Here is a 22659-nt window from a genome sequence, read left to right as displayed (position 1 = left end):
AAGCAATCCTCAAGTAGGAGGAGATATCGCATCTATCTGTAAATATTTAAATCCTTTTCACTGCATTGTTGTGTTATTTACTTATTTATTTTGCATTTGAGTCTGTATATAGTTTTTTATATGTATGTTTGTTTCTTATTTGAAAATGTTGATTTTGCTGTTTTGACAGTGGCAACTTAAATAATGTAAAAATGAAAACATAACCGCTTACAAACCAGTGTGCCCAGATCGAAACAACAAATTGAAAATTCATTTAAAAATAAAATTTAATTCATATTCACTTGAAAAATATTGCTATTTATAAATGAAATATGGCTTGATTGCTTAGTGCAGGAATTAAGTTTCAAATACAAAACGGGCAGTGTACAGAAGTTCATAAAGGTGCCCATTTTGTTATTTTTATAGGGACCAGTTTAAATATTTGTATAAAATTGAAAAACGATCCAATATTTTTTAAAAATCAGTAACTGTAGTTAAAGAGTTTCTTTTACTAATACATATATTTGCTGTAATTCATTAAACTTCCATGTTCCCAACTGAGAATAGAATATTGGACAGTAGTCACTATTCTGCAAAACACGGAATTTACCTCATTGCGAGTTTCCAATAAAAGTAAAAAGAAGCTTTTTTCCTTAAATTTTATGGAAAGGGAAAAATCCTATTACATTTCACGAAGGTGAATCCACTTATACGTAATGTGGAATCTCTTGGTACCAGGCACATGATACACTTAAACTTCCAGTACTAAACTTGTCAATAACATTCTGTCAATTATGAGTAAACCTGCTCAAGTAGAAATATTTTTTGAATACTGTTTTTACTTCTTATAATTTGATGAAGAAACTTTCAAAAAAAAAAAAAAAAAAAAAAAGCATAAAAGCTATAGACGCTATCCGAGAACATCGAATTCCAAACCGTCCACTAAGTCTCCTACATAGATGAAGAAAAAGAGATAACGTGACGAAAGGGTATTTATGTGTCGATCCACCACATTACTGGTTGGAATAATATTTCTACCAAAACTGTTTCTTCAAATTATCTAACTAAAAGATATTTACAGGGAAAATTTTGGATATACAAAAACCAAATTTGATTCATAGATATAATTCTGCAGTGGGTGGAGACGGCCTCTAAAACATAACATTAAGAAGCTACTTTGTCCAGTTTCGCAATAAAAAATTGTGGTGAATTTTTTTGCAAATGGATAGAATATGGCTGTCGTGGATCAACTGCTTTTACACGCAGTAACTCTAAAAACGTAACCAATACATTTTCCTCCAGTTCCCACGAGAAGTAACAATTTCTCTTTTACAAATTGCCGTAAGAAAGGATGAACCTAAACCAGGACTAAACGTTCTCCAACGTATAATCGCAGCGGGAGAGTGATGGTCATTACCTCGTACCAACACCGCAAGTAGACGTACACAGAGCGAAGTAAATGCAAGATTAGAAGGTAATGAGTGCAAAAAAGGTTACACTGGAGCTGGTTTCGTTGTACCATGGGAATATAAGAAAACAATTTTTGTGCAGTTTAATGCAACAAACAGAGAATTTTTTTACATTTAAATTTATAAATTTTCAGCTGAACTCATGCTTGTGCTTTCAAAAATCTTTTTCATAATTTCTTACTACTTTGCTTATCATTTAATCTATTTGTCTCCGTATTCATTTTTTTATTGTAAGTGTAAATACGGCTTTAAGCAATAGGAGAAACAGCTTAGGATAAGATTTCTGACCTGAAAGCAAAGTTCTTGCAGGTTTTGATGTTGTTATTTAGCATTTTTTTCCCTGCTTGTCTCATATAACCAAAAAAGTCTCAATCTTTACAGGATAGTATAATGCAGAATGCGTTGCCATTCTTGCTTAAGTAGATAAACGAAATACCTCACAAGGGCTTGAAAAAATGCTTTAACACTTTCAAATTGTCAGAGACCCTACCCGAAGAGGCATTATTTAATTATTTATTAACCTTCGTACAGAAATCATTATTTATGTCTGTCATATATTCTAAAGCGTGGTAACATGGGCTATAAGGTTGAATGATTGTAATACGCATCATGTTAAGATGCAAAAAGGAAGCAAACGCAGAAAATATAGAAGGAGGAAGAAAGAGAGAAAAGAAAAAAAAATTACTGAAAAAAAATCTTGCACTTCAACAAAATTGTTCCAGAGGATTAGGAATGATAGTGAAGTTAAAAAAAATTAATAAGTTCATAAAAATTATTTTTTTTTAAATTTTCACTTATTTGTGTATAAAGCATAATAACGCAAACAACGAATAAGAACAAAAGAAAGCTAAAAGAGTGTGTATAAGACAAGGAATTACTGCATAGGTCCATGCGTAATTAAGCTTTCTAAATAACAGAATACACTGAGCCAACAAAGCAGCAGTAAAAGCGAGTTTTGCCCTTTTTTTTTTGAAGCCATACCTGCAACATGAACTAGAAAAATATTTGTTTTGTGAACAGCCGGATTAAGCTAAGAATATTCTCAGTGCATGGATGAGAGTTTTAAGGAACCAGTTAAGTCCATAATTTCATTGCACCCCATATGGCCTTTCTGAAGTAGTTTTTGCGGTATCTTGTTAATTTCTCTCATATTTAAATAAAACGTTTTTTTACTCACTTTTAACCTAGAAGTTAAAAATATAATAATTGATAGTTGACGTAATATAGCTAACGTTAGCTGCCTATACATATTTCTGTTTATATATCTCTTACATATTTTAGCCTTTAGTACTCCAAAATAACCAAAATTATATGCGACGTGGCTTATAATATCTGAATTCCGGACAATACTTCCTTCAAAATAATGCTTTACATTTTTTGAAACTTTCTTTTCTTAAACTAACTGACTTTTGTGAAATTTTACTTTATTACGGTATTTTATACGAAATTACACTGGTTTCCAAATATTAAATAACAAACTGAAAAACCATGATAAATCCGCTAAAAGAATTTTGAGATTTTTGAAATTTGGATACATTACGAATAAAAGCAAGCTGCCTAGAGTAAAGAGTGGCGCTGCCGCCGCTTTATGTAAATATCATCCAGCTTAAAACCAGCTGTTTAGGAGGGAAAGTTATTCAATGAAAAATAAAATAAATATGACGATAAAATAATTTCTAGATAGACCCAAAGTGTAAAACATGAGTTCCAAGCACTATTCGGAACTAGAATTGAGCTGTATAACCACAGACTAATTAAAGCAAGTGAATGTCAGTCTGACGTTGACGTTGTAAGAGGGCTAAATGTCGACCGTTCCATGGTAAGCCGGTTGTGGAACTCATTACTAATTACTAGTTTAGCCTCTTGAAGACAGGTCAAGAGTTACCACTTCTGCAGATGATCAATATTTACGACTTATGCACTTAATGTCGTAACAGGATTGCAACTACATCTCATCTTAGACCCGCGTATATTTCTCATACAGGAATGACAATATCAGCTACAACAGTAAGCAGAAGGCTTCATAAAAGAGGTCTGTATGCTAGACGACAAGCACTGGGCGTCCCGCTTACTTCTTGGCACCGGAGGGTGCATTTGAATTGGGCACATAGCCTAGAGTGATTCTCAACTTGCTTACATATGGAAAGGATCAGACATTCCATGTTTTCCGTCTAATATACGGGAAAGGGATACCTATGCAAAAGATAGTGTTCTTGTATGGGAAGGAGCATCTTTAAGTGGGCGCAAAGACTTGTACATTCTGCCATATGTAACTTTCAATGTTCAGAGGTACGGAGACGACATATTGGATGTCATATTCATTTTACAAACATATAATCCCTGCCCTCTTACTGCTCGCCTCGTGCACCAATTTCTTGAATAAAAAGCTCAGTCCAAATGAAATAGCCATCGCTCTCTCCCAACCTGAACCCCACTGAGTACGTGTGGGTTAGTTTTTCTTGTTGCAATCGTAATTTTAGAGCTATTCTAATTTTATATATTCCGGCGTAACGACGTAAAGATACGATACACCTGGTCAGATATCGGCCAATCAAGTTAAATCAGTCAGGCAAAATCATTGAACCATTTTGGAGTAGAAATGACAGAAGCTGGTGTAGGTTGCAGATCACTCAACAGAAGAAGGTTATGGAAACTTCGTCCAAACTCCAGCCAAAGCTTAAATCTTCATAAAGAAGGTGAATTAAAATCCCTACAGATCTGTTTAATGCTGAAAAGTTATGCATTTCTTGCTTCACTTTTGATAATCTATAATAGATAACGAAACAATGTAAATGATTTCAGATCCTATATTAACGGTTTCAGGTATAAAACTTCCTATTGTTCATTAGTCATAAAAAAATTAAGTATTCTTGCAAATTGTTTTTAATGCATAGTTAAGAATTAAAGGAATTTTGAAAAGTCACATTAGAAGTTACGTTCTAACGTAACTTTTCTAACGTTCTAACTTAAAAGTTACGTTACTCCTTCTGTTATATTTAATTCAAATCAAGAATTATTTGAAACTATGACATTTAACTATTTTTTATATATCAAGCTATGCTGTTAAAACGTTAAAAGCAAAAGCAAAATACCTAAGAAACTTTCCAGCTCTATCCTATCTGAACATTCTCTAATTTTTTAACTCTCTATATATGTATTTCCTTCAACCTGAATTTGAGGTTAAAATATAAAGTTTAATAGCAGAATAGATTTAGGTAACTTGTTTTTAAATGTTATTCTTGTAGTTAAAATTACTCCTTCAAGGATTTTTATGCTGCTTACTGTCATGGATTATGAATATTTCAGTATGGCTATGACTGAGGAATAACGAGAAAAATTAAATGAAAAAGAAAGAGATAGGTATAGTAAGCTATTAGCTAGAACGAAAGAAATGCATTAATAAGAATGAAAGTGTCCCAGGCCTGTAGTTTATTTAATGACTTTTATGGAGGCAACAGCTGGTACAGACACATCTTCGCTTCAATAGCTTCTCCTTAGACAAAAGATACAATTTTCAGGCCACTTAGTGGTACTTGAATATTCTTGAGTTTCTATTGACTTGGTCCTGGAGAAAGAAATGAATATAAAAGTATTCATAAGAACCTTAGCTGAGTCTGAGGGTGATTAATGAACTCACGTTCGATTGGTTTGCCTCATGAAAAGAAGAAAATGAAACCTTGAAGCAGGCAAAATCAATTTAAACAGATCTCTTTCCCGTGCTGCCTTCAGTAGTCAAGAACAACTCGAGTAAAACAATTTGGACAGAAACTCTTAAATGATAGCTTTTTTTTTTTCTTCTCGGAAAAGAAATGTATTCCCATTCTTCAGGCTTACACTCAGCGTTGTTAAGACAAGTTACTAGCAATACAAATGTCATTAATACGCAAGACTGAATAATTTATATTGAACACATGGTAATGCCAATTTTTCTTGAGAATAATCGCTTTATTAACATATTTTGACCTTAACAGAAAAGAACATAATAACAAGCTTAATATTAATGGGTTTAATGAAGTTGCAATTTCTAAAAATTTCTCATATTTCGGAAATACATTTAAGAAATAACAAGCGTTTGATATCCGATAGGTATCTAGGACTCATTAGCAATTGCGTTAATTAAATATGCTTTATAAAATTAGTTTTTTGCTTAAGAGTATAATGGTAATGACTACGGTATTTATTCGCATGTTTCTTCCCCTCATGTACTCTTCACCCTTGTGTTTAAGCATATGATTTAGGAACTTCTGATTTATTGTAATTATGTAAAATGTATACTCAAATACTTTGTTTTAGTAAAAAGAGTATTATTGGAAATGATTAGTCTTTTGATATCCAATTGTATAATAACATCAGTATATGTGTGCTTTTTAATCTGCTCTTTTTGTCATTTATGCCGCCTTTTCAGAAAGAGTAGTCACAGCGTATTTTTCTTTTACCTGTTTTCAGCTGTTAAAATTAGTAGGAAAAGGGATAAACATGGAAGAAACAAATTCCCATATCTCAAATAGCTTAGGGCTTTATCAAGTCTAAATCTGACTCTGTCCCAAATAACACAACTATATTTATCAAATATTCATCATTATTATTTTATCATATATTCCCATGAAGCAAGTGGGGAATAAAAAAGCTTCTAGCGTAATTTTAAAACATTTCATGTAAAAATTTTGACTCAATTTCGTAGCACTAAATGATTTCTAATTTTATCTTGATTATTACTTATTTATTGAGATACTATACCAATTGACGGCAGCATTTGTGTGAAATATTCGTAGTTTGTAATTTGAAGGTCATTCATTAAACAATTTTGATTGTGGGAGTAAAAATGAATAGAATATGATGTTTTGTTTGATGTTTGTTAAAAGTTTGATTACGCAGATTTCTTTCTTAAGCTTAAATCTGAAATTAATTCGATGCGAAATACGATTGACTCATAAGTAAGGACATCTGAATAAATTACATCAAAATGACAAGTAGATTTAAGACTTTTCAGAGTTTGTTATAACTTTCAATAATCTTTTAAAATACAATATATTATATGATTATAGAAAATGTCAAAATATATCTGTTTTAAGACAAATTAGCGTCTTAAAATAGTATCAGGCAAGTTACATACTTCTCAGGAATAAAAGTACTTAATTAAGTCTAAAATCATCGAATTGTGGAAAACGGCAAGAAAACGTTCACTAGCCAAAAATAAAATGTTACCCACCCCCAAAACATCACATCAAAACTTTTCTGAGGTATCGAATAATATCAGTGCTGGAGATCTTCCATATTTAACTTCTTTTCATCATTCTGAATCATTTTCCTATTTTGAATCCTTATTATGTGACATATTTGGTTTAATCCAATTATTTTTAATAAGACGCTTTGTAAAGCTATTAGATACATATTTAACGAAGTAAAAAGACAAAAAGAAGAATATGTTACAAGAAGGCAGTTCACAAATGTCTGAGTCATTTCCAAAAAGTCTGTTATAAGAAATTCATAAAATGATTGTTTATCATTTGATAAACAACCATCAAAGATTTGTTCATTATTTTCGAAACTTTAAAACAAATAATTTTGATTAGGTTCTAAATCCATTTGTGATAAACGACACATCGGTGTACGAATTAGTTCCATTGTGCAATAACCGAGATTTAATTTCAAAACGTTTAAATCAATTAATTCGTTTTGGATTAATCTTGGGATTACCCCTTAATATCATAAAATGTTTTAAGTGTGCTTGTACAGTTTTCCACATCTACTTTACAATGAAATTTTATTTCATATTTCATTGAAAACTACTATTACATGTTATTTTTACAAAATATATTGTAAGTACATAAATAAATAAACCAAATCAAATTCCTTAAACTATATCTTATTGTTAATGTGTCGCCAAATCGTTTTAATAATTTAATGTGTATCCGGATGGAAAAAAGGTTGAAAATCACTACTCTAGGTTAAACAAAATTCGATTCATGTAAATACTGATTTCAAATTAAAGAAAAACTTTTAACTGAATATAAGTTCCGAACTAAGATATTCTGAATTTCATTATATGGAAATAAATTTTGAGTGTTAGTCATATTTTAAGGATTAATAATTCTAGCTTTTACTACTAATCGGTACTTTGCGACTAATTAGTACCTTTCTTCGGAGTTTGACCAAATCTGAAAACACTGCGTCATTTTAATGATTAAAACTAATTCGCTACTTCTGATTACTTAAAGAAAGACTCAATCCGATTGCTCCGCATCGCACTCCACATGGATTTATTAATTCTGCCTGAACAGATTAATTTTTCGTACTTTTGTAGCAAATGTCTTCACAAAAGCGGGGTTATTTTCTGCAGCTCAGATTTCAGTTATGACCAAGAGAAGAAAACTGTTCTTTCAATTTAAAATGCGATATAAAAGGCAAAATCCCCTTGGAGAAATCCAACTTACCTCTAAAAAAAATAAATAAAAAAATAAAAAAATAAAAATAAATTTTTTTTTTTCTACGTCTCTTCTTTATTTATTGAGAACTGAAAGAACTGAGAACCATAAAAAGCCGTTGAAAAACTTTTAATTACCTTTAAGATCTTAAAATGTGTTTAGCGCTTTACTTCCTGAAGAAAATACAAAATTTCGATTACTCGAGGTGCGGTAATTCGAAGTGAATGTATTTGCTCCAAGAAATGTATAAAAACCATTAGCTTCTTTTGATAAATCAAACTTAACTTAATTTACTGAAATATTCGATAAACGAAATTCTTTTCAAAGAAACCTGATTGAAGAATTCATCAAAAAATTCCTGGAATAGTTAGTTCTGTTGTGGAATATTTGAAATTTATATGGGCGCTGAAAGGGACTTAACTGTTATGACAATCCTTCTTGCTTGCTCAAAAGGTCTTTTGACGGCAGCGAGGAAGGCTCCCGATAGAATTTGAATGTCGCAAACATATTATTTTGACACGTAAAATTGTGTGTGCAAATGTTTTCATTTCAGAATTTAATATTGTACATAACTTCACCCAATAAAGAATAAAAGAATTATGAAGACTCAATTTTTTGACCCCCGAAATGACTAATTCATCACCTGTTGACAAAAAAGCAAATTACCTGAACATCATTTTAGAAGTAATCAATGTAATAATGCACATGTGCCATTATTTCTGCCACTTCTGGAATACAACCTGTAAGTCATTTTGCGTATTCCCCCCTGGATAAATGGGCTTGAAAGATGGATTATGCTAATGTTTTGACCTTGGCACGCTAAAAGTGGACATCCCCTCTACACAGGGATTAAGAAACGGGACACAAACTTTGGCAGCAACACACCGCATGTTCAATTCCTACATTAAAATTGCTTGCTGGAGCTCATTCAGCAAACCAAAAATATTTGACAAGCCGTTGACTGTCTTCCGATAATCAGTATGCCCAAGTTCCTGAATTTGTTTACATTTTCGAGATGGTTCTTGTAGAAGGTCTTCCAGATTATTCTTCATTTTCATGTGACTTCTTTCTACCTATAAAGTATCTGTGCCATTTCAAATACTGCATATGATTCATTGTCTTTGGATTCATATTTTTAGTAAGTTTGAAGCCATGAATGTTTTTAAAATCGCTGAACCAAATTTATAATGTACGGTTTTTGTAGCTTTTATTTGTTTCAAGCGTAACATTTGCTCTCTGTATTTCGAAAATATTGTTCTTTTATAGTATTTCAGAAAATAATGCGTGCAATGTATTTTTTTTAATTTAAAATTTTTGTTGTATTATTCAATATTTCTCTTGGCGATTAATTCATAATTTTATTAATATTATGCTATTAATTAACCGATATGCATCAATTCTACTTTAGTATTTTTAACAGAGCTCAAGAGTTTAAATAGAATAAATCCATTACTCATATCGATAACTATCATCACTGACGGCCATGTTTTATAATAAGACAACCTTCAGAGTAGACGAAAGTCATCTGTAATCATAGGTGGTTAGGGTTCACTGAACATAAAAGTATATGCAAGTGCACATAATATTATATTTTAATTTTTAATTAATGCTTTTATTGAAATAAAATTTATTTTATTTTACTGAAAACTTTAAAAGTTTTATATTCTACTTATTTAAATCAAATAATTCCCCGCCCCCTCCCAAATTTAATTTCATGATGATTTAGCAATTCATCCAAGTATAATTCATAAGCATGAGTCCTTTGAGAATTCTCTTGATTGCTCATTGGAAATATATATATATATATATATATAAATTGTAGAAAGCTCGCCTAAAAGTTACCAAGAGCTGCCGCTCCAAAAGGTTAAAGACGTTTTCAAAAATCAATACACATGAAAAGCAAATCATTATACATGTAAAACATAAATACAATAAAATTAAATAACAGAAAAAGTTAAAAAGTAAGCGGAAAATGGTAAATTAGCCCAATTCGACATCCAAACAGGCTTTTCAAGGGAAATTTCATTGTTTGAACGTCGAATCAAGCTAACCCCATTACGCGTTTCGCCGAAACAGACAATTGAAACTTTTACGCTAAAAAATTTTTTGACAAAGTGTCTTGGAAATTTTAATAGTCTCAATTCTCTGTTCCAATTTCCCGACGCGTCCGCTTAGAAAGACACATTAAGGTGTTAAAATATGTAAATCAAAATCAAACTTTCTAAATCTAGTCTAAAATTAAAATCAAAACGAAAATAAATAGCGATGAGCTATTAGTCCTAAAAATACAAATACATTCGGGCTGGGCCTGCAAGCTTAAAGATTAACAATTTAATTTTTTAAATTGTAGATTTTATAAAACTGTAAGAAAACCTGTAGTTAATAATCAATATAAAATTAAAAAAATTGAGAAAAGAACAACTCAGTGGGTCTTCTTGCTAAGACCAAGAAAAAGTTGTAACAAAAGAAACAAAAGAAACAAAAAACTGACCTTGGCGATGTAAAGCTGTCCCTCTGAAAACATGTAGTAAAATGGCTGCTAACTTTAAGCGTCTTATTTTTGGATGACGTAGGTAGGGGGGAGCGAAGAGTTGTGGGCGTTTAGCCAATGCGAAGTGATTTTCGTCATCTGTAACTCGTCTCCTATTATCGGAGGGGGCCGGAAACCTCGTGAATCGTGTTAAGAGCAAGCCAAGCGCCATTTTTTGAGCTCTTAACACGATTCACGAGGTTTCCGGCGCCCTCCGATAATAGGAGACGAGTTACAGATGACGAAAATCACTTCGCATTGGCTAAACGCCCACAACTCTTCGCTCCCCCCTACCTACGTCATCCAAAAATAAGACGCTTAAAGTTAGCAGCCATTTTACTACATGTTTTCAGAGGGACAGCTTTACATCGCCAAGGTCAGTTTTTTGTTTCTTTTGTTTCTTTTGTTACAACTTTTTCTTGGTCTTAGCAAGAAGACCCACTGAGTTGTTCTTTTCTCAATTTTTTTAATTTTATATTGATTATTAACTACAGGTTTTCTTACAGTTTTATAAAATCTACAATTTAAAAAATTAAATTGTTAATCTTTAAGCTTGCAGGCCCAGCCCGAATGTATTTGTATTTTTAGGACTAATAGCTCATCGCTATTTATTTTCGTTTTGATTTTAATTTTAGACTAGATTTAGAAAGTTTGATTTTGATTTACATATTTTAACACCTTAATGTGTCTTTCTAAGCGGACGCGTCGGGAAATTGGAACAGAGAATTGAGACTATTAAAATTTCCAAGACACTTTGTCAAAAAATTTTTTAGCGTAAAAGTTTCAATTGTCTGTTTCGGCGAAACGCGTAATGGGGTTAGCTTGATTCGACGTTCAAACAATGAAATTTCCCTTGAAAAGCCTGTTTGGATGTCGAATTGGGCTAATTTACCATTTTCCGCTTACTTTTTAACTTTTTCTGTTATTTAATTTTATTGTATTTATGTTTTACATGTATAATGATTTGCTTTTCATGTGTATTGATTTTTGAAAACGTCTTTAACCTTTTGGAGCGGCAGCTCTTGGTAACTTTTAGGCGAGCTTTCTACAATTTTTATTTTTTACTTATTTTGCAGCATATTGCGCAAGATGTTTTCTTGACCAAAATTGTTTTTACTGCTTTGCTTGATAAATTATATATATATATATATATATATATATCAATTTCATTTATTTTATTTTTGTATTAATTTTGCATTTAGTTCAAGGAATAATTTCCCAGTTACGTGTATTATAATCCTTCCTCCTTCTTTATATATATATATATATATTAGGTCTCTAATTATTGTAAACTGCATTTAAAAATAATTTTTATTTACATTATATATAAATATAATTATTATTACTCTTCTCTCACCATTTCATTCAAATATCTCGCTTAGGAGCTTCTTTTCAACTGGTTTTTGGTTTAGTTGATTATGGTAAAACACATCAGTGCTATCTGCCTTAGTGGAGGGATGTTTTCGTGGAGGATTTTCTGAGGGAACTGGCTTGCATACACGTTACACATGGCGAAAACCGCGAAACGCCCATGCAGCCAGCAGTTCGCATGGAATCGAACCAGGTCGGAACTAGCAGTATTCAGCGATTTTACCAATCGATCGCTGGTGGACTCGTCTTTTCAAACATATGTTTTATAGCAGCTTGTTTTCTTGTAATGGCCATTATGAAGTCAATTTTTTCCTTAAATATCTCACGTTAGTTGATCCTCATGAAATATGATTTGGATAATCAAATCAAATCTGACAAAATCAAAACTTTTCAAGATTGGACTATTATATAACCTGTAAACTGGAAGCGTTACTTTAAATGTAATTTTAAGAAAGTAATTTTCAAATTTCCAGCATCTTTTATTTCAATATTTGTAATTTTTTAATAATAATGCAAGGTAGTATTTTCATTTGATAAAGCTAGAAACGTGTCTTGAATCGTGTTTCTGTTAAGGTCTATAACTGATCATTTTACCATTCCTATATTCTCATCATCGTCTGAGAAGCCATTCTCAAACAGCAATTATTCTGCTTTAAACCTACGTTGTATAAGGAATTCACAACAAAGTATCACCGAATTCGATTAAAAATTTTCAAATCGTCTTTTATTCATTTTTAAGCGTCACATAGAATGCCGTAGAATTTCTATCACGTTCGTTGACGAAGCAATATTGCTTCAGGAAAAGATCGCGAGGTTTCGCTGAAATATCATCACGTAGAGACACTGGCGTATTCAAAGATCAAGAGAAAAAGATGGGTGGGGGCGAGTGACGGACGCGTAGATGCGTGAAGTGATTTTGCAGGTATTTTGGGGGCCATAGGGTATCGGCCTGAGGGGTGTCGGCGAAATGGTTGCGGCATCCGGTGACGCATCGGGATGCAGACCCTTTTCATCAATGAAGCGCGGGAGGGCGTGGCTCCATTGACGGCGCATAAGGTGTGTGGGAGGAGAGGGGAAATTCTCGCCAGCTGTTTCCTCGCCTCGACCAATCAATGGGCGGTATCGATCCTCTCATTCAGCGGACGCCCCCATGAATGAACTCCCCCTCCCCACACTTTTTCTTCCCCCTCTCTTCGTCTTTTAACAAAAGATTCTCGATTTCACTCATGTGACGTCCAGGAAATGACTTGGCACATTTTTATCATCATTTACTAGTATTATATTATTATTTTTTTTATCTTTTCCCTAACCATTTGCGCTAACTCAAAAATGAATTCAGAAAATGGATTTTTTTTAAAAGCAGTTAGTATTTTTTTTTCCTTTTTTGGTTTTGGGAGACATTTCTGGATGCGCCATAATGACATCTTCTGTTAGTTTTTTTTCTTTTAAAGTTTTCTTTTATGTCATGTAAAGGAATGAAAATGAGGAAGAAAAGAAAGAAATATGGGAGTAGAAAGAAACAATTATCCTTCTCACATTACCCCTAAAACAAAGAATTAAATACGATCTAAATTACTCATTTTAAATAGATTGTTACTAGAAAACTGTTGGCTATGATGTGAAAGATAACGTTTTTTCCTCTTTCTGAAGACAAGATAAAATAATCTCGGGAAAAGGGCTGTAACATGTGGGTGGGTTTAAACACGTGGGAGTGCTTGTCACCGAGTTTTCTGCTTGATGATGCATTGTTCAAATTATTTCCATTTCAACATTCATCAACATTAATCTTATTTTATTAAAGAAAAATATATTATCCCAGCATATTTTCCCGACCTTTTTGATTTTGAGAACATTCGAATATTTTATACTTGGAATTTGCTCTGACTTCAGTTATTTAGTCAACACAATTTCAGTTATTTAACAAAGAACTGATAATTTTAAATACTTTTTACATTTTCTTCTTTTTCTTTGTGTTTTGTGCAAAGTAAAGCAATTTGTATTTTGTGGTTTCCACTACAAAAGTTCTAAAAGGATTCTAATATATGGCCATTTTGGACGATGGCATCCTTGTCATTTAGACTGTATTTTGGCCCCAGTTTCCATGCATAAGGATGGAGTTTCCATGCATAAGGATGGAGTTTCCATGCATAGAGATGAATGAAATCATTTAGTTCCACGGCCGGTAATAATTAATTCAATAGAGCAAAGCCACATTAAGTCTTCCTTTCCGGGTGGATGTGACCAGTCCACAAACTGGGTCTGTTTCCAGAACAGGAAGAAACAAATCTATCTAAGAACAGGTGGAGGATACGATTTTCCCAGAGACATCTTCAGAAACCTCCTTCCAAATGACCTTGAAAGGCTGCAGCTAGCTCAGCGTTTTACCCTTAACACCTCCCTCAAGAGAGTCCGCTATAATAAACTTGCTGGTTAAATGAGAATTTGGCTGTTTTCCCCAAACCCGATTGGCGATGTTATTTGATGAGATTTTAGAGTTCCTATTTTTCCGTTCCTTATATTCCCGTGCCCTTCTTTCCGTTTCCCCCTTTTTTTCGGGTGACATTGTTTCCGAGCACCATTCAAAGAGCGATCAAAAACCAGGAGAATGATAACATAACCATACTAAACGAGGTGAAAAACATCAATATATGAACAGATAAATAAAGAAATACAAAGAAATTACATATTCTTATTTTTTTTTTCATTAACAGATTATTATATTAAATTGTACGACACTACCAGAATAATGCACTGATGGGGTCTTCAGAAGGTCCTATCATATTTCTCGATGGTCATTATCGTACTTACCACACATTAAAAAATGTAGTTTAAACGATCTAAGTTGCCAGCTCATATCAACATAGCAGATAACGAAAATGCAGATAAATTGGCAAAAGAGGCTTGAAATCTCAACTGTTTTAATTACATAAATGTCACTTTCTTGGACGCTAATACCATGGCAAAATGCAAATTGAAGGAACATTTAATTGCAACAAAGCACCACCTCCATAATGCCAATCGAGATCGAATTATAGCTAAAACCATAGTCAAACTTAGCACTGGCCATTTGGACTGGAAGCTAACAGAGCAATGAAAACTGTCAGAGAAAATAGGAAAACCTACAGAAGCTGTGATAAATACTCGGATACAGAATTGACAACTGCATAATTTTTGATTGCCCGACCATGCTTGCTGAATTGTTAAAAATTGAGGTATTGTTTAAAAAGACCAAACCTCTACGATGATAACATTTTGCTGATTACCAAGGCTATCTTCATCCATGGCACTATATGAACAGGCTTCATCACAGACACGACAACAACAAAATAACAAATGATCCTATTTTGAGATTATAAAATGAAGCAATCCTATTTAATATTTGTCAATAGTCATCATTTTACTACTACAGTCAAATAAAAAACAGCACAGATAGCCATCTTTATTTTTCATTCATGCACACACATTCTTCTGACGTCTTCCAACATGGTCATAAGTTTGTCCCCATTATTGACAAACTACCACCACAATTCAGTAGAGTGGCGGGGCTGTTGTTCCTCTCATACTCCGTGCAATTATTCTTTTAAGAGAAGCTCATAGTCATTCTGTTATCCGAACACTGGCACTACAACAAGAATAACAAAATTCGTCTCATGACTAATCATTAGGTGGATGTATCATGCTACTCATATTCATGACCTAAGGCGAATACAAAGTGGAACACTTGAGCGAGAATACCGGATTTCATTCATTGACAAATATACAGTGGAGAAAGAAACGGAGTAGAATTAATCCAAAATTACTAAAAAAATTATAGTATTCTCAAAACAGTTTTACAATACGATTGATCTTGTTTTAATTTTTTTTATAGTTACTTTCTGTAATCAATATAGTAATTGGTGATACTGCTACAGTATCGTTTTCCTGGGTTCAAATTGGCTTCCCGAGTTCGAAGGTTTGGATGTTTGCTAACATATATTGTCTATGCCTCATGGTGGCACTTTAAACTCCGTTGATATGAAAAATCTTCTCGAGAGGCTTGGTGGTAGGAGAAAATAGATGGGAGACCCTCGCATCTGTTCCTCCATCGAAATTTTGTTGCAGCTGTACAGTAAAGGAGATGGAAAATATACCTGCAAAACCAGTGATGAAGTTTCGTGTCCTTCTCCTTTCCTTCCAACTATTATTCTTTAAAAAATGAAGAACTGTGGGCAAGAACAAGCAGTCCGAAAGGTTCGATTAAATGCTAGTATCGGCATATAATACCTTTTTTTTAAACGTATAAAAACATTTTTAATTATTAATAATTAAAGTGTATTAAAATTTTATTTCACAATAAAAGTTGTATAGGTTTACTTTAAAACTGATAGTGCGCTTTGCATTATAATAGAGGTGTACGATTATACTCGTATTTAAATTTGGTGGTGATGTTTACTTTCGCAATACAAACATATTAATATTTTAAATCTGAATGCTACCGTTTTTGAATAAAACAAATTTTAACATTATGCTTTACTTATAATAATTATAATTCTTTAGTTTTTAATTTCTCATTATTTGAAATATCAAATCGTTTTCGATTGGTTTTTAAGAATAAATTTTTCTGTTATTTCCTTTTTCTGCCCGGCAGCTTATTTGGAACTGATTCCACAAATATCGGATAATCCTGACACTAACTTTCAGTAGTCGTCTCCAGCCGGTATAGTGGTAAAGACCCCGTTGTGATGGGCCCGGGTGCGAATGACGGGGAAGGCATGGTTGTAACTGTCGTCCCTTCGTAGGAGACAACGATGGCCATCCTTTCCAGTCCTTGTTGTGGCGCAAGGCTAATAGCTATTAAATAAAGCGGTCGGCCATTAAAAAAAAAAAAAAAAAAAAAAAAAAAAAAAAAAAAACACGAAAGAAAGGTAAAGGAACTTTCAGCAATCTTGCTTGTCTCACGCCGTAGTAATTCCAGTTCTATTTTTTCTCATAGTTCTTCAAATAAATAAATTAGGCAAATGATTGGCGTGGTGATCACTTTGCAGACGTATTGTTACGGACGAAGTAACAGGTATCGGAGTTCTTGTATCAGCTTTCCTTAACTGATGAAATCCTGCAAGTTTCTTCGCTCTTGTCTTCCTTCAGTCAGACTTGTATGCTTGATTCCTTCGTAATAATTTCAAACTCTGCAATAATTTCATTGTGGACCGCTACTGCTTTTCCTTCACTGATAGAAATCTTCCTAACCACAGCTACGCGCTGAGATTTTAAATTTATTCCAAGTTTTGGGAATGAAATATACTTCAATGTAAAATTCAATTTGTAAAATAATTATTAAATTTGCCATGGAGGTAGGAAAGGAAGGAGAGGCCAGTCGGCACTAGAAGTGAAGCACTACTTTGAAGCTTGGGTCACCAGATGAGGTGTTCTTTGTTTACATTCAGAAGCTCGCTTGACAGGGTTCTGATAGTATTTCGACACACGACAGTTCCATACAAATCGAAAAAGGGACACTTTCGCATGAAAGAAACATTCATAGTGTGATGGATAATAGCAATTTGTATAGTTTAGTGACATTTACGCAAAAATCACATCTTGGTTATTTTTCGATAATTAACAACAGCGCGATTTTGATTATGAATTTGTTTTATAAAATTTTAAGCTGTTGAAATACAAAAATATAGATTTTAAGAAAAATGTTATGCTTAAAGAATAAAAAATACCTTACGGTACATTTAAAATTGTATACGTCTTTCGATACCCTTGGTAGAGTATTCGCTACTTTTATTTTATTTTCCAAACGCCAAAATGTTTTAAATAAAACACATTTTTTTCACATCCATATATTATTGTTGCATATTATTGCAAAAAGCATGTATCTGCCTTTGAAAAAATACATAAATATTCATTAAATTATTTATAAATGTATTTGAAATGAAGAATTTATTCATTTATAAACAACTGTGAAAGTACTGTGAAGAAATCTAATTATTAAATGTATCTAATTTATAATGATTATAAATGTTATCTAAATATATAATAACCTTAATGTTGAATTGTAAACATAAATTGAAATCCTGTTGACAAATACGTTATAAAACTATTTAAGCAAGAATTGTTTGTATTGGAAAGCAATCTGTTAAAAGGTACTGTAAAGCAAATGCTATGAGATGCGCACTTAAGAAAATAATAAAGATTTTTGGAATATGTATTGTTGAAATGAAGGATAAAAAAAAGTCTGATAAGTATAATTAAAAGAATTATTCCCCTTACATCCCCTTACATTTTATAATAACTCAGTTACAAGTTTTAAATAATACTTAAAAAAAAAAAAAAAAAAAAAAAAAAAAAAAAAAATCTTATTTTATTCCCTTTCAGAAATGTTCAGAGAAAGTCAAGTACTATTTAAAGTATTTCGCTAATTCCTAATAATTCTCTAATTTAAAATGAACTGAATAGAGCATTAATTATAAATTGACTTACATTTTTCGATTTAAAAGATGCCTCAGAAGCCAAAAAATCATGTCATATTTAAGAAAGTATTTTAGGAAGAAGTTCTATAAATAGAAAAGAAATAATGCATAATTTTAATATTAATAATACAATAAACTTTGATCTTAATTTTTGTACCTTAACCGAATAAAATCGAATTACCTTAATTTTTTTTTCTAATGTAATTAACGAAAACTTGTGCAAATATTTCATTCAAATTAAACTATTCTGAGAAAACTGTCCTGCGAAAAGTATAGCATTTAATTCCGTTCAGAATGAAATGTTGTTTAAAAATATGTTGTTTTCATATACTTAGGACTCTGAAGTGTTGTAGAAAAAGAAAATATATACATTTATATGTATATTTACGACGTAATTACAAAATATTTACATCCGAACGCGTCAAATCCCATCGAAGTCAATGGTAAATGACCCAATGTTTTGGCCACCACGTAGGGATCGCCGGTGCTTCAGAGCAGAGTACGGGAGAAACTTGTTTAGGGCAACTCCATCTTAGTTCCTACCTCCATGAAATTTGCGTCTGTTTCGAGTACGGTATTGTCCTCCTTTTCGTTAGTATTTACAGTAAAGTTTAATATACATATTATGCAAATAAGACTTTACCACAATTAAGTAAATTAATAATAAAATATTTTGCACAATAAAATGCATTAAACACTGCACCTGCAAAAGTACTTGCTGACCTGCATTTACACAAACTTTTGGCGTAGATGTATAGATTCAGTCACAAAAGTGTTTTAAACGACGCAAATATTCCTGTTTGGGCCTTTTTAAATTTAAGGAAATCAATTTTGTAAAAATAATGTGATATAACCTTTTAGACATTCTTCTGGTCCTTATGCTTAGATTAAATGTTGCACTCGTTATAAAAAATAAAACACAAAACGTTTCACTCCCTTACGACAAAAGTTGACCGAGATATTTAATTTTAAATTTGCGGTGTTTGATGTTATTTTCAGTTTGGGGTCCTTTTAGGGATGAGTATCAATACCTACGAAGATAAGGGATTTCGACATTTTGAATGAATGAGCAAAACACGAGGAAAAAATATTGGAATTTTGGTACAGCGTAATATATTGTCTCTAAGAACGATAAAAATGAGAATAATTCCTTTTCTTAGCACTCGTGGCATATTAGCGGTTTCTAGCGACCTGTAAAGTTTTTTCTCGTAGGTTTTTGAGGGTCCTCTTCAAGGTTTATTACGAATTTAAAAAGCAAAATAACTGCGTTAAAAGGATATTAATGAAAATAAAGCGAATGCAAGAAGGAAGAGTGAAACAAATTCTAAAAGAAGTATAGGTCCGGATACAAGTAGAGATTTTTACCATTGTATACATGTAATATATCCGGAGCATAGAACAAGAATCAGCTTGTAGTCGTCGTGACTAAGGGTGACGGCACACAGATGAAAATAACAAAACATGAACTTGACGATTTTCTAGGCTTTATTATTTCCACCATATAAAATCCTCTCCGTAGATGTTTATCCAATCATAATGAAATCCGAGACATTTCTACGATTAAATCATAATGATATACGATAAATTGCCATGTACATTGATTCTTAAAATTAAGACGCAGGCATTTTAGACGGGGAAGCAAAGCGAGGAGATATTAACAAGGTAGAAGCTAGCAGAAGCGTAATTATCTTCAGAAGTACTTATACCAGATTAGGTGCGATTGTAGAGACAAGCTATGATTGGTTGATATTAGTTTTGGTTGCTCTTTTCAGTAGCATTACATAAAATCTCGAATTTGGGAGAACAGCTGAATTTAGGGGGAGATCACCACATCTAGAATGTTAATTTAGAGGCCGCCAAATATATTTTTAAAGCAGCTATAGTATTTTGTTATATCTTACATACACATATATATATATATGGTCATTAAACTGGAGTATGAGCTCAAAGTCTGAAAATTTCCTGCAATTTGAGAATACAAATAAGTTTCCATAACTACTATTTTCCTTTCTGTGTTTTTTATGCTGCTCGAAAAGAAGCTTGCAGATCCAGTATTGGATATTTTGAACTGCTGTGTTTCATTATGATATGTACAACTGGCACTTTGCTTGATTTCGGAACTTACGAAAAAACAACAGCACCGAACTCTGGATAAGAGAAACTGCTGATTTAATGTCAGCGTTTTCACGTATTCACAATACCACCGGTTTATCATTTCCGCCGCTGATTAACGGAGTAATCTCAGAACTCAGTAGTCTCAGAATGTATTTTTTGAGAGATTTCATAGACATTCAAGAACTTAATATATTTTAAATTAGAAATTTTTTTCAAATAATCGTCATGTTTGAGTATGCTTGCATGTCTATTAATAAAATACATAAAATTATAATTCCAGTCTTCTATTCTATTCTCATTTTGAAAAGACAGGCCCATGGCAATGTGAACTACTTATTTATTGCCTACGTGTTAATATTACTCACCGTATGATCTGAGATCATAAATATTATGCATGGTAGAAATACTCTTGTTATGCTACGAAGCAGCGGGTTATAGAACAGTTTAAAATAAAAGCCGATTATTCTAACAACAGTGCGTTCTTACAGCCATGGCTCTGTCTTACGTTTTATTTATTTCAAAGATATAATCTGGTGCAACTCAACTCAACTTTTGTGAAAACATTTTCAAGGAATTATGAAAGTCAGATTTTTGAGTTAAAGTTCTTACATCATGAAATAATTTCGAAAAGTTAGCTACTTAAATTTTTCAACGTCTATAAAGTAGTGACTGTTATTGACAACAGGCTTTTGAGGCCCCATTATCAATAAATAAATCATCAGAATTGGTTTCTGCAGAAAATATTGCTTCATCTACAGCTAGAAGTCTCATATTTGCAGCAACACTGTTCTTACCTCCTATGTTTGGCCCTGTAAGTGGACTAAGTTTTGGTGGTTTTCCATCAGTTATCCATTTCTTGCATGTTCTGACCCAGTGTCTTCTCATGCAATACACAATATTAGAGCCATTACATGGTTTAAATATCTCAGTGATCATATGAGATCAAATACGAGTTGAAATGAGATCTGCGCATGCCTGTAGAAGTCACTTTTGCGAGAAAATTTATTTAGAAAATCATCACTGATGTGAAAAAGAAAATGTAATATTCAAACATTAGAATTTTATGCAACTCAATTTGAAACTCGAATCGCCTGAAATACCTATTTTTATGTGCATATATAAATTTGCACAAAAATATCATGAAATCGTCATGAAAATAATCGTGAAAAAATATCATATTGAGTTCCATTGTTAATGTATTATATGGTATTTCTCCCCGCCTTGTTAGCATGTGGTCAGCACGCTCGGCGCGTTTTCGAAAGGTCCGTGGTTCGATTCTCGGCAAGGGCATTGCTCATTTTTCATGTCTCCTGCTTCGAAATAACCTAATGTCTCTACAGTATAAATGAAATAGGAAAGTAAATAAATTAATGAGCCGAAATTTAATTTGCTAAGCATAGCGTCAGGATGCAGTTTCAAACTGGAAGAAAAATACCTTTATGTAAAGCTTAAAATTAGGCAAAAGAGCAATTTTAATTTGTTGTAGATTTTGAATAAAACTCTGTCGATATCGAGGGCAAAATACTTTTTTGCTGCTGAAGAAGAAGGGCGTGTGTTTGTCGCACTCAAAATCGACAGAGTTTTACTGGAAATCTACACCAAATTAATGTTGTTTTTTGTTTAATTTTAAAGAATACAGTTGGAAGCAATGTTTTCACTCGTACGTTATCTTGTTTCATACATGTGGGGAAATTCTGTTCTTGTGCTGCAAGTTACAAAGGCGGCACTGAAATGCTGCCTGTATAGATATCTATCGATATTTCGAAAGATTATTATCAGACGGATACCACGGTAAGTATCATCATACCAGCGATAAATCCCTTTGCTCTCGGTAAACTCCTGCCCAAGTAGCTGTTGCGTGGATCATAAAAGCATGGGCATGGAAGTTACCGCTGTTGCGTGGATCATAAAAGCATGGGCATGGAGTCAAAATGGCTTTGCTATTGCAATAAGACTAAAATATTCGGTATTGCTGGAAACATCCGAGTGATAATAAAAATATCTTATCTCTAGACCGATTATTTTCCTAAACTGATAAAAATACTTTTCTAGGTAAAGAAAAAATAATACTATATATAGTTATTATTTGAAGAAAAAAAATTTTGAAGAGCAAAGAAATTTTCATGCAGCGTTGGCTTTTCTGTCTGATTACGGAAACGTGTGGAAGTACCTGAAGCTCCATTTACTGAAATCGCTGAACACTGATAGTTCCACTGGCATTTGTATTCATATAAACAGGCTTGCTGCATGGATGTTTTCGTGTTTTTTTTTTATGTGCAACTTGGATAAAGAGCCAGTTTCCCTTAAAAAGCTCTTCA

The 22659-nt window shown here is 32.6% G+C and overlaps 1 protein-coding gene and 1 long non-coding RNA gene across 3 annotated transcripts in view; one reads left to right on the top strand and one right to left on the bottom strand.

The window, feature by feature from the left end:
• LOC118192073 (uncharacterized) overlaps positions 1–22659 on the bottom strand; it is a 544392-nt gene that overhangs the window by 53200 nt on the left and 468533 nt on the right. The gene's annotated exons all lie outside the window — the stretch shown is intronic.
• The window catches only part of LOC118182984 (uncharacterized), a 137601-nt gene continuing 125312 nt past the window's right edge, over positions 10371–22659 (top strand). For both annotated transcript variants that reach the window (XR_004757156.2, XR_004757155.2), the window contains exon 1: positions 10371–10779. This is a non-coding gene — a long non-coding RNA (uncharacterized LOC118182984). The remainder of the gene's footprint in view (positions 10780–22659) is intronic.

This window comes from Stegodyphus dumicola, chromosome 10 (assembly GCF_044657685.1).
Source record: "Stegodyphus dumicola isolate Sdum_Otavi_A_Nest chromosome 10, ASM4465768v1".
Classification (NCBI taxonomy): Eukaryota; Metazoa; Arthropoda; class Arachnida; order Araneae; family Eresidae; genus Stegodyphus; species Stegodyphus dumicola.
The sequence above is the reverse complement of the archived record's forward strand: the minus strand, read 5'-3'. Positions and strand labels throughout refer to the sequence as shown.